Source organism: Choloepus didactylus, chromosome 10 (genome assembly GCF_015220235.1).
Source record: "Choloepus didactylus isolate mChoDid1 chromosome 10, mChoDid1.pri, whole genome shotgun sequence".
Classification (NCBI taxonomy): domain Eukaryota; kingdom Metazoa; phylum Chordata; class Mammalia; order Pilosa; family Megalonychidae; genus Choloepus; species Choloepus didactylus.
The window spans coordinates 107,395,156-107,409,136 of NC_051316.1; the positions used below are offsets into that span (position 1 = coordinate 107,395,156).

General features: G+C 39.5%; 1 pseudogene; it reads left to right on the top strand.

Annotated features, from left to right (window-relative positions):
• The first annotated feature begins 751 nt into the window (after positions 1-751).
• On the top strand, positions 752-1,907 carry LOC119545326 (annotated as a pseudogene).
• Positions 1,908-13,981: the final 12,074 nt, after the last annotated feature.

Sequence of the window (13,981 nt, forward strand, 5' to 3'; positions counted from 1 at the left end):
AGATTTAGTCACTTGCTCAAAGTCAACAGAACTAGTCATGAACAGTTGGGTTCAAATCCAGTTTTTTCCTACTCCTTAACCTGCCCTCTTAACCACCACACTAACTGCCTCTATGGTCCAAGCATATGCTCTGTAAATATGCTTGCATGAGACAAATCTCAGGCCCACTGCCCAATCCCATGATCCAAGGAGATCACTGAAACATTGCTCAGTGCTCACTCAATTCCAGGCACTGAATTGTGGTGTGTTACTATACTCTTTTGGATTACCCTTACAAGAAGTGCATGGATAAAGGATTTTTCCTCCCTTTTGCAGGTGAGAAATCTAAGTCTTGTGTAGCTTTTAGGAATTGCTTTCTTTCCCATGACCAACTCCTACCAAGGCCAGGATCCATAAAGTAGGAGAGTTGCCTCCAAAGTCCATCTTTTTTATTTTACTCCATCTCTCTGCAAACTGTAAATTGTCCTACAGCTTATGGCATAATGATAAGGGTGAAAAAGGAGAATAAAAGTGAGAAGAGGCTCTGGTGCCTGCAATTGGTGCCTGAGCTGTGTGTCGCCAACTCTGCTGCCGCCATATTGTTTGGGTGAGGAGAGGGGAGAGCGGCCACCACCACTGTCGATTCCACCAAAGTTGAAGCAACAGGTCGGAAACAAGGTCTTACCCCCAGCTGCCTCTGAACTCAGTGACTGTCAGATCTCCAAATGTCAAGTTTAACTCAGTCCACCAATCTGTCTGACATGTCGGGACCATGCCAAGCAGGGCCCGAGTTTACACAGATGTCAACACACACAGATCCTGGAGCACTGGGATTAAGAGGCACATGTGGTGAAATGGGGAATTGAGATGACTACCAACTGGTTTGAAAATTAGGCCAGGGTAAATACAGTGAAGTATTTGAAGCCATCAACATCACAAATAATGAAAAAGTCATAGTTAAAATTCTCAAGCCAGTAAAAAAGAAGAAATGCATGAAATAAAGATTTTGGAGAATTTGTAAGGTGGTCCCAACATTGTTACACTGTCAGACATTGTAAAAGACCCTGTGTCACAAACCCCTGCATTGGATTTAAACATGTAAACAATACAGACTTCAAGCAATTGTACCAGATGTTAACAGACTATGATATTCAATTTTACATATATGTGAGATTCTGAAGGCTCTGGATTATTGTCACAGCAGGGGAATTATTTACAGAGATGTGAAGCCCCAGAATGTCATGGCTGATCATAAGCACAGAAAGCTACAGCTTATAGACTGGAGTTTGGCTGAGTCTTACCATCCTGGCCAAGAATATAATGTCCGAGTTGCTTCCTGATACTTCAAACGTCCTGAATTACTTATAGACTGTCAAAGGAGTGATTATAGTTTGGATATGTGGAGCTTGGGTTGTATGCTGGCAAGCACGATCTTCTAGGAGGATCCATGAACATGATAATTATGATCAGTTGGTGAGGATGGCCAAGGTTCTAGGGACAGAAGATTTATATAACTATATCGACAAATGCAACATTGAATTAGATCCACGTTTCGATGATATTTTGGGCAGATAGTCCCATGAGCGGTGGGAATGCTTTATTCACAGTGAAAACCAGCACCTTGTCAGCTCTGAGGCCTTGGATTTTCTGGACAAGCTACTGCAATACAACCCCCAGTCGTGGCTCACTGCGAGAGAGGCCATGGAGCACCTCTCTTTCTGCATGGGTGTGAAGGACCAGTCTCGGATGGGCTCATCTAGCATGCCGGGAGCCAGTGTGCCTGTCAGCAGTGCCAATATGATGTCAGGGATTTCTTCAGTGCCAACCCCTTCACCCCTTGGACCTCACAGGCTCACCCAGTGACTACTGCTGCCAGCCCCCTTGGGATGCCTATTCCAGCTGCAGAAATGGCCCTTTCTGTCTCCTGATGCCTGAGCAGGAGTGGGGGAGCCCACCCCTGTCCTTGATTCAGTTTGTGACTGGTGACGAGGGGTGAAACACTTCAAAAGCTCTGTGCCTGAACTGTTGCTTATGCATTTATAGTAGTTCAGTCATTAAAAAAATTATAATAGGCTGATTTTCTTTTTCTTTTTTTAATTGAACTTTTCATAACTCAGGGAATTCCCTGAAAATTACCTGTGGGTAGAATATTTCACAGATGAATTTTTTTCTCCCCTTCCAAATTCAGTTCCTCATCACTTAAAAACAAAGAGGAACCAGCCTCAATCCTGGCTACTGCATTTGGGTGGAGATTTCTTCCCATTCCCACCATTGCTTTCCCACCAGCCCACACCTTGGGGTTTGTATCTCATGCTTTTCTCCATAGATTGCCAAAATTCAGCATCTCCAGGGAGGCAAGAAGGGAGGAGGCAGGAAAGAAAGGAGGAAGAGAGGACACAACCTATAAGAGCAGTGTGTTGCTAATCACATACAAACTTACATCAGTTTACTCCAAGAGTGCTTCAGTGGGGTTATCCTGGTCAATCTAGTGAAAACATGTTTTAGTTACACTGAGATATTGAAAATCTACCTTAAGTGCCATTGGTTCTAAAAACCTCTGTTCATTATGATTCATGTCTTAATGACCTAACCCAAATCCAACTTACTCAAAATTTTAATTTTAAAATGTAATTTAAAATTTTAAGACCTTCCATTCCAGGCTCCTTACCTTGTGCTCTCCCCATTTTATCTCCCAACACCTGTGCTGTATAGGTGGTAGGAGGGAAGGCAAGTTTCATGTTCTGGTTTCTTTGGCTTGGCCATTTTGATTTCAGTTAGTTACTGGGCACACATTCTTGTTTTTTACAAAAGAAACAAACATTTTCCATATAGGTTTCATGCTAGCAACTCTTTAAGAGCTAACAGGAGATGTGGTCATGCTGGGTTTCATTTTAAGCTTTCTACCTTCTTTTCTTCCTACCACCCCATTCGTTACATGGTAACCAGTGAGAAGAACAGGCCCCTCAGTCATATAAATGTGATCTGAGATGCAGGAGCAGAGCTACTATCTCCAATGAAACTGAAAAGTAGAACTGTAATTGTGGGGAAACTATAAACTCACTTGTTACAGCCTTGCCCCCCCCCCCCCACACATATATATAATACTTTGTCTTTCATATGTGAAAGATCCAGGGGTAGAATTCTTTGGTCTAAATAAATATTTGCTTTTATTTTTTTAAAAATGAGAAGCCTAGGGGAAAAGAAAGAAAAGAAAATATGAAAGGAGGAGAAGGAGGAGGGAGTCAGAATATGGCCACATGAAAGTAAATTAAATACTTTAAAGGACAATCCAGTATTGAAAGATGCTACTGAAGACAGGACATAGACATAAACATTCAGGCAACATATTCTGACCTGGATTTTGAACAGGAGAAGGACCATAGAATGAAGTGAGTAAGGTTTTCAATGTTTTGAGCTGCAAAATTGAATACAGGAGGGAAAGCTACGGTGGTGGTGATTACATAGCAATTTGCTGGAACATTTTCCAAATGACTACATAGTCCTCTTACCCTGAAAGTCATCCCCTTTGTTTATTAAATTAATTGATGACTAAAAGTTTTGGTCTTTTTCTATAAGCCCAGGGGATTTATTAGTCAAATAGTGATTGCCCTCACCTCAAGTTATGTTTTCATTGTTTTTGTTAAGTGTCTTCTAAACTCTGGCTTCATTGGAATGAGGTTTGCATCTCTGTAAGACCCCTTAAATCCTTCTACTTTGCTGACAGCGAGCAGCTCAGAAACAAAAAAAAAAAAGCCTTGACTCTGTAACGTATTTCCCTGCCTCCTTCCTTCCTTTTCCTCTCCTCTCTAACCCCTCCCCTAGAGAGCACCAGAGAAATAAAAATAAAGTCGTAATTAAGAAAAGGACTAAGAATAAATTCCATGCATTTAACCAAAGTTCCATCTCTGTACCCAAGAGGATTGGCGCATAACTGTGGTTGTGCGAGAGGAAACGCACAGGGAACTCATGCTGTGCTTTCAACACAAATACAACTCATAAGGAATAGTTTATCACTTAAACCGTCTCTTTAATTCTGCAGAGTAAAGGCAAGACCTCAAAAAAGACTCAGATACCACTGCCGCCGCCACTGGGGTCTCCCATTTCTGGAGTCCCTCCGGCCCAAATAGCTCAGAGCAAGTCACAAACATTTATTGACGGAACCCTATGACCCATCCCCCAAGTGAATACTTTAATATCCCATTCTGCAGAGGGCAAAATGGTAACATGGAGAAGTTCAAGGCTCTTGGCTGCCTGCCATGCAGAGAAAACGAAGTAGTGGCTGGATTCTGAAAGAAAAGCATCGCCAGGTGCACAGTGGATTATTCAAGGAACGTGGTGAAAAGAGCACTGGGCTGGAAGTCAGGAGACTTGGGCTCTGATCCTGGCTCTGTCACTCACTCACAGGGGCCCCCTGGCCAAGTCACCTACCCTCTCTGGGCCTCAGTCTCCCCAACTGTAAAATAGCAGGTTGAACTAGAAGACCCTAAAGTTACTTCTACCTCTGAAAATGATGGAGCTCTATACCCCAAGCCCGAGCATTAGACAGGCTTTCTTATCATTGCCCCTCGTAAGCCATGCAACACTCATTCCTGCTGGAGGGATTCTTCTATGCCTCCCCAAATCCAGCCCTCCATAAAGGCCTGGGTTCACCCATCCTCTTCCAGGTGGTTTTATTTGATTCGTGCAGTCTGTTGGAATCAAATCTTGATTACTTACTTTTCCATATAGTATCTGGCACATAGAGGTGCTTAATAAATGTTTACTATTACTAGATGCTGTGAAGCATAATCCTTAATTCATCTGCCTTAATCTGATGAGGGAGACTATGAGGACCTTGAGGGAAGAATAAGGAAAGTGCTTATTATATCTTAAACCTTAAATATCTATTAATTGGTGTCTTATCTGTATCTGGATTTTAAGTTCCCAGTGATACATTTCTAGGGAGGTGACTCTTAATGTGTAAGTCCAATTCAATGCAATGTAATTCAATTCAGCAATTAATTATTGATCATCTACTCTTTGCCAAAAAACTGTACTAGGCTCTGGAGTCACAAAGATTTCTGAGATTTAGTCCTTGTCCTTGAGGATATTTTGCTTTGTGGGGGAATCAGACAAGTAGAAAGGCAATTGCCGTACACTGAGCTCAGTTCAATAGCAGAAGTGTGTACAAGACAAACAGGGGGTATGGGAAACATGAAAATAAAAATACAAAGGCCAATTACAGCTCAGGTTTTTAGTGAACTTGCATTGCATTAGATTCTCAAGTAAGAAAGGTATGACATAAAGCACAAAGTTTAAAGCTTTCAAGGTTATTGTGACTGGGGGCAAGGACTGCATTAGTGAAAATTGAAACAAGGGACTATTTTAAAGGAAATGCAATTGACATGAACACGGTTTCTAAACTAATGGCTAGTAAGGTGTAGACTGACTTTAATGAAAAAGTAGGTAATTTGTGATAACCCCATGGCATCACATAAAGGACTATTTCCTCTTCTTCTTGGGCTTGGTTTCCTTACATGGAAAAGGTGGTTGGATGAGATAATCCAAACAATCCCTTCTAGAACTGATGCTCCACTCCATGGGATAAAGACTGTTCTCCACAACATTTACTGCTGGACTAGGTGCTAGAAAGGAGGGAAGGAAGGAAATATGAAGAAAGAAAGGTTGTTTTCTTCCTCCAAGGACTCTGAATTTTAGGTAGAGGCAATCAGGAAGGGAATATCAGGAGAGGAATTGTCACTATATATTTATTACATAGGATGTGATACAGGATTTTGTCCCATGCAATGCTGTAAGCATGATACTTTTAATCAGAAGGTTCTGGTTCAAGCTCTGACATTTTAATTGTATTGCTTGTAGACTCTTAGGAATTCACTTAGTCTCTTTGAGCCTCAGATTTTCCCATGCAAAATAGAGTAAGTAGCCCTGACTGTTGGTTTAGGTGTGTTGAACAACCTATTTGAGAGAGAAGGGCTTTGTAAGCTATGGAAGACTATTTAGAAGTTGCTGTTGTTATTATTTTCATTATTGTTATTGTAAAAAGGTACGTTGTTTTAAACAAGAGATGGTACTACAGACATTTTTGACAGGCTAAGAGGAGAAGAATTTGGGTTCAGAGGGTCATCGATTACTGGAACGCCTTGTTCTGTGCTCACATCACCTCTGAGCCCGGCTTGTGTTCTGTGTCTCCTTTCACACAACAGTGAGCAGAAGCCATGGGCTCTCAATCGCAAGCCCATCGATCTACACACTCAGAGAAAAACCCACTAATAATTTCCTTCTCACCCTGGAGCCGACTCACATAGCTCTACCATTTCTCATGGCCAGAGAAGGGCCTCAGCTGGTGAATTTATAGAAGGCTTGTATGCATTTCCAAGCAAGATAACTAAGCCCCCAGAGTTCACCCTGAATCTTACAACACAAAAAAATTGCAACTATATGATTATCACAAGCTGGGATTTATGTAGAGATTTAGGTCTGTTGATGTAGAAGGTAAATTTTTAATTCAAGATGATGGGAACCAAAGCTAGGATAGTGGCACCATCTAGTGTCTGTTTGCAGTCAGTGCATTCCCTAGAGGAGAAAAGGGTGAGCAAGGAAAATGTGTATCCCCTAAGCTTTTAAGAGAGGCTGTAGCTATAAAAGGGAACCTTAGCTAGTGACTGGAAGTCAGAATAGGTCAGCACATCTGTAGTACAGCTAAAGATCTGATGGGACATTAGATTAAGAAAACAACTGTGTGTGAATTCAAACAATCTGGTTTCAAACTTTGTGCCCTTGGGCAAGTCTCTTTACATGCTCTAATTTTTATTTTCTTAGCCTGTAAAACAAGGATAATAATGTCTGCTTCATCTGCTGGTGATGCGATTGTAATATACTATTAACCTGTAAGCATTTAGAAAAGTGTCTGAGATGGACAAATAATAATCATTGCTATCTATGACTTGATGCCTCTATATCACAGCCCTATCATCTCACATAGATCTCAACACAAGTAATCATCAATAACTTAGGTTTGGGCTTAGTGATAAGTCCAAGATCATACAGCCAGAAAGTGGCAGAGCTGGGATTTGAACCCAGATTTCATGTTCTCCAAAGTTTTATTTATTCCACTGTACCATATAATAGGCACACAAAGTTTGCCCTTTTTCTCCGCTTTCTTCTTTTTCTTAAGATGAACATTTAGGTGTTTCAATGTACCTGGGTCTGTGCATACCATGTTTTATTTAAGCTTGAAAAATAGGTATGTCATGTCCTTTGTGTAGATGAAGAAGCTGAAGCTCAGAGAGACTAAATAGTCTATCAAAAATCAAAAATCAGTGAGAGAGCTGGAATTTGGACTCTGACTTTCTAATTACAGAAATACTGCTTTAATCCATTCTCTATTAACTCATCATTCATTCTTTCATTTCTAATTGCAAAGTATGTTTCTGTTTATATTTACAGCCCAATGATTACTTGTTTATTTAAATAAAGGCATCTGCATTTATTAAGATCCCTGGCCCATGCAGTTGTGATCAGTTTCTCTGCCTGTAAGGGGAACTGAGGATTAGCTTTGGTGCACAAAATTTTTTCTAAGATCCCCTCCAGCTAGGAGAAGAGTGACAGTTCTCATCAGAGTTGGAAGACAGACTGGATGGACAGAGAGCAGGTGGCCCACGGTGGGGCTGATGCTCCATAGTTACGCTTAAAAATGGAGTTTTAATGGCCTTCAAAAGCAACTGGGAAAGGTTAGAGAAAGAAACTCCAAGTTCACTCCTGTTTCTGAAGACTGTACTTTTTTTTTTTTTTTTAATATTCATTTTATTGAGATATATTCACATACCACACAGTCATACAAAACAAATCGTACTTTCGATTGTTTACAGTACCATTACATAGTGGTACATTCATCACCCAAATCAGTCCCTGACACCTTCATTAGCACACACACAAGAATAACAAGAGTAATAATTAGAGTGAAAAAGAGAAATTGTAGTAAAAAAGAACACTGGGTACCTTTGTCTGTTTGTTTCCTTCCCCTATTTTTCTACTCATCCATCCATAAACTAGACAAAGTGGAGTGTGGTCCTTATGGCTTTCCCAATCCCATTGTCACCCCTCATAAGCTACATTTTTATACAACTGTCTTCGAGATTCATGGGTTCTGGGTTGTAGTTTGATAGTTTCAGGTATCCACCACCAGCTACCCCAATTCTTTAGAACCTAAAAAGGGTTGTGAAGACTGTACTTTTTGCCTAAAGGAACCCAGAGACACAGAGAACTCAAAAGTATTTTGCTCAAACTCAATGAAAGAGCTTGACTATAACCAGCTTCCCCATTTCCAAATCCCTGATGGAACTAGGTGTTTTGCTCAAACCCTTAGAATTGACTAAGAGAGATTTAATTATCCATATTACAAAGAAACTGCTCTGTCGGCTGCTTGCTTCCCTCTAGTGGTCATTTTGCTTTCAAGAGAATTGAAAATCAAACAGAAAAAAAATAGGATGCAGTTTGACCACAGTAAGTCTGCTGTGGTCACCCAGAGGACTCTCAGAGGAGTACATCAATGACAATGATGAAAATCAAAACAAAACATGGAATATTGGGAATTCATTGCAATCCTATCTATACTAAAGTGTGTTGTGTGAAATGTATGTTAGAGAAAGAAAATTTTAAAAACAACAATTCTAATTGGGTTAGACACACAAACACACAAACATGTTCCTTGGAACGCAATGAGAGAAATGTCTATCTAGTGTTCTTTTTCCAACCCCGTAACACTAAATTTCATTTTAAAGATGGGACACTTGAGGCTTAAAAAAGGACACTCATTATACAGTGAACCAATGTATTCCTTATTCAATGACAATGTCTTTGGGAGTGTGCATCTAGATAGAGCCTCCAGAAGACTGTTTACCTGCATGAACTATGATGAGCAGAGTTCTCATGCCAACTCACAATGGGACGTAGTGTGGGCAAGAAATAAACTTTATTTTGTCATTTAGATCCTTTGGTTGTTGATTACTGCAGCAAAACCTCAATTATCGTGCATCACATTCCGTATCTACCTTCTGTTTGCTCACCTCCTGCTTAAGGGGTTCGGGGAAAAGAAGATATTGCTCTTTCCTGGTTGTCTTCTCAGTCTCCAGACCTAGTAGAAGATTAAAGCTGATTTTTTTTTTTTTTTTTTTTTTCTCTCTTGGAGGTCCTTTTCCTCCTCAGAGATTCCATGTTGGACTCATCTCCTCTGAAGTGTTATGTTCTCCAGGCTTCTGCAAATCTGTTCTGGGAGGTCTCTGGGACTCTGTCCTCAGTCCTTAGGCCTCCGGAGGTGCACCACATGTGTCTCTCTCTCTCTCTCCCTCTCTCTCTCTCTCTCTCTCTCTCTCCCTCTCTCTCTCTCCCTCTCTCTCTCTCTCCCTCTCTCTCTCCCTCCCTCCCTCTCTCTCTCTCCCTCCTTCTCTCTCTCTCTCTCTCTCTCTCTCTCTCTCTCTCTCTCTCTCTCTCTCTCTCTCTCTCTCTCCCTCTCTCATGTTGAGTTCTTCTTGTTCCTCTGGCAGACCTATTGCACAAGGCCCATCAGGACCACCCTTAGCTCTATGTTTCACTTGACCCACATGTGTTCAGTGGTAAATGTGTACACATTCCGTGCCCTGACGAACTCTGCAGCTGCAGGTCAGTCACGATTCAACAACCTCTCCTGGCTCTAATCCAAAGCAGTAAGTCAACCTCCCGTTCCCTTCTATACTCACTGTGTCAAAACCAGACCTGAGTCCATGGTCAGCTTTAGATTCCTCAGACATGACTCAGATCTGGTCTTCTATGCCTCTGACCTGCAGGAGCACTTAGACCAGTCTCCCCAAAGCCCTTCTTACTAGCTCCGGGTCAGAAGGCAGCACACTGTATTAGACGATAAGGGAGTCTGACTGCTATAACGATCAACCCTCAGATCTCACAGTCTTGGCTCCAAACATGTTTATTTTTCATTCCTGTCACCTCCATGCACATTGGCAGCATGGGCTCTGTTTCAAGCTGTCATTCAAGGCCACTTGCTCCTTCCACCTAATGGTTTCAGCATCCTCTATGGCCTTTGAATTTTCCACTGGAATCCTTGCATCCAGTTGCAGAGCATGGAAGAGAGTGTTTGAAGAATCACTAAGGAGGTTTTAGGGGCCAGGATTGGATGTGGCATACATAACTTTCACCCATACCCCTTTGGTCCTTTTAACTGAAGTAAAGGTTAGGAAACATAGTCTAGGTGTGTGCCCAGAAGGAAAAGAAAAAGGCTTTAGAAAACTCATCACACTGTGCTGCCGTCCTCACCTCTGATTGTTGAATATCCATCTTACTAGTCTTCCCACACACAGAAGACACTAGCCTCTCACAAGTGAAATAAGCCAAAGTCCCTTCTAGTTATTGTATCCAGCTCAAAGCCCAGGATCCTAGTCTGACGCCCAGACTTCTCTGTAAGGTCCGTGGGTCCTCGTGTTCTGGGTATATACTCAGAAAGGGGAGGCAGTTATTGGTCTGTAGCAACTATGAAATCTCATTGGGAAGACACTGTGAAGACCCTTTATGGAGAGGTAAGAAGGTTAAATGACAGGCCTGGGTTTTGCTTGAGGGCATTGTCTTAGTTTCTCAGGGCTGCTGTAACAAATTAGCACAAACTGGATGACTTAAAACAACAAAAAAATGATTCTCTCACAGTTCAGGAGGCCAGAAGTTCAAAACCAAGGTGTTGGCAGTGTTTGTTCATTCTGGAGGCTCTGAGAAAATCTGTTCCATGCCTCTCTTTAGCTACTGGTGGCTGCTAACAATCTTTGGCATTCCTTGGCTTGTAGCTGCATCATTCCAATTCTTCCTCTGTCCTCACATGGCCTTCTTCCCTTGTACATATCCTCTGTGTCTCTGAATCCCTCTCTTCTTAGGAGGCACAAGTCATTAGATTTAGAGCCCACGCTAATCCAGAACAACTTTATTTTAACTTGATTCCATATGCAAAGACCCTATTTTCAAGTAAGGTCACATCCACAGATACAGGGACTAGATTTCAACATATCTTTTTTAAGGGGCACAAATCAACTATAAGCATCATTCTCTGTGGCTCCATCCTCAGGAGTTCTTTTATATCCATTATACTCCTTGGCCACATTTGAAATGGATGTTGGGGAATATGTTTTAGGCTGTTTCCAGCCTAAAAGTTGTTTTATAGCTTGCCAAATAGTCCCAGGGTTTGGACCAGGCTGCTGGTTTCTTTTGCAATATTGTTTGCTCAAAAACAATGATGAGCTTATGACTTAACTTGATTTCAGTCAGTTCCATGTACAAAACGTGACCACATCCAAAGTTATGTCCTAGGCATAGTTCTTAAATTTCTTTATTTCTTTGCTTCCTACCACTTTTCATTTAATGGCAGCAATCTTAAGGTTATCTTGAACAATAGGATTGATGGAAAAAGTTAGTTCTCTAAAAAAGATTGTTACTGAAGGGCTGATCACTTTGTCTTCTTTTTAGTTGAGATCGTTTACTGAACCCTTGCTACTTAAAGGTTTTTTTTCTTTTTCTTTTTCTTTTTTTTTTTAGCTTCTTGTCTTTCAGTGGCTTCTTAAACCACTGGGCTTTTCTTACCCTTCACTGCCTCCAAATTTCTGAACACTTTGTGATTCCCTTTCATATATGCTTGCAAACTGGCAAATTCTTTATGGAGCCCATCTCTTGCATGTTATACCTTGCCTAAGTTGGCCAGAAGTCAATTTATACTCACCCTTTGTTTCTTTCCAACCACTTCCTCTAAAGCCACAGTTCTGCAAGCAAATGGCCTGCCTTACAAATCGCTGCAGCATTTTTAGTAAATGCTTTCTGCTATATAACATGGTTCCCCATCTGCCTAGCTTCTAATAGCAGTTTCCTAACTGACCAGCCCCTAAGCCAAAGACACACACCTAGTTTTTTGTGATGATAGTGTAATTTCTGTTACCAATTGCTGTGTGTCAGAGTAGTTTAGTTTCTTTTTCAAACAACCCATAAAGTCCCAAAGGCTTTTCACAGTGAAACTATTTCTTGCTCACAACTCAAGGTAATTTGGCAGCAGGGACTCTGTTCCAAGCACTCAATAAGCTACCCTGGCTTCTTTTGTCTAGTGACTCTGCTATCACATTACACTTTGCTGCATATTGAAATAACCTTAGGAACTTTAAAAAAATTGTGATGCCCAGGACCCATCCCATACCAATTAAATCAGAGTGTCTGGTGGTAGGAGAAAAGCATATTTTGTAAACATTCCAAGAAAATTCCACTGTAAAACAGATTGAGAATCGTTGCCCTAGAACAAAAGTCACTAAATTCAGGCCCAAGAGCCAAATCCAACTCACCATCTGTGGGAGAATATACAGCATTATAGAGGAAGCTTTAGGTCTATTTATAGTCCAATTTATCCATTTCTTTTTTATGTTTTATGCTTAGTGTTTTTGTATTCTGTTTAAGAAATCTTTGCTTCTTCCAATATCAGGGATATGTTTCTTGGAAGACTTTCAACTATTTATTATATTTTTCCTAAATGGTATGGCACTATTCAGATATTCTATTTCTTATTGAATCAATTTTAGTAAATTATTTTTGTCTAGAAATCTGTTCATTTCTTATGTATCCATTTTTTAACATAAAATATGTCATACTCTTTTCACATGCTGTTAATATCTGCAGTAGTTATGTCTCCTTTTTCATTCCTACTATTACTTTTTGTGCCTTCTCTTTCCTTTTTCACCTTTATAAACCTTGCTAGAAGTTTACAGATTGTATTAGTGTTTTCAACAAACCACCTTTTGGCCTTGTGACTTCTTTATTTTTTAATCTTTTTTCATATTTCTCTACTTTTTGTTCATATCATTATTTTAAATTCATTGATTCTATTTTCTTTAGTCTTGTTATTTCCTGACTTAGTGAGCTAGATGCTTGCTTTATTGATTTAAAGCCATTTTCTTTTCTAATATGATTATAGAAGGCTAAACTATCTCCTGAAATATGTTTTCACTATATCTCCAAATTTTGATAGGTTGGTGTTTTATTATCTTAATAGGTTTACTTCAAAAAAGTCTTTCCAAATATCTGTTGTCCCATGATTTATTTGGATGTTGTTTTTAATTATCAAAATATATGAGTTTATAATTTAATACATTTTTATTGATTACTAACTTAATTGCTCATGATAGTCAAAGAATATGCACTCTACAACACCTGTTCTTTGAACTATGTTAAGTATTGCTTTATAATCTAACATGTATGTACTCTACATATGGTTAGAAAAAAAAGTATATTTCCTAATGTTTGGATGTATGGTTTGCAAGCAGAATAATGTAGTCAGTAAGAGAACAGACTCTAGAACCCAAATTCTTGGTTTTAAAGTTCTACTTTGCCCACTAACTGTGTAATTAGAGGTTAAGAAATTTGGACAAATCAATTACATTTTCTGCGCCTCAGCTTAAACATCTGTAAACTGGGAGTATTATGGTATCTATCTCATACTGTTGTTGAGGGCATTATATTTGTTAATATTTATAAGGCACTTTATAATAATGGATGATACTTCCAAAATTCCAGGAGCTGTTCTATGATCCACTAGTATATGCCCATTAAATCAACTGTATTTTGTTGATTACATATATATATATGTATTTCTATATATATAGAAAATCTTCTATAGATTTTTTGCCTGATGAGAAAAGTTTTAAAATCTATCCCAATGATAGCAATTGTCACTTTTGTCAAATTTCCCGTTATTAACAGTTATTATTATTATACTACTTTATATACTAATTATTATGTTATATGTTATATTAGATATATTCAGATTTAGATTTGTATATCTTCCTCTTAAGTTAAAGTCAATTTTATGAGATATTAACAAAGTTCTTTTAGCTTACTTTTAATTAGTATTTGTCTAGTATATATATATATATTTTGCATCCTTTTACTTTCAACAATACTTTTTAATTATATTTTAGATGTGTCATTTGTGTATAAC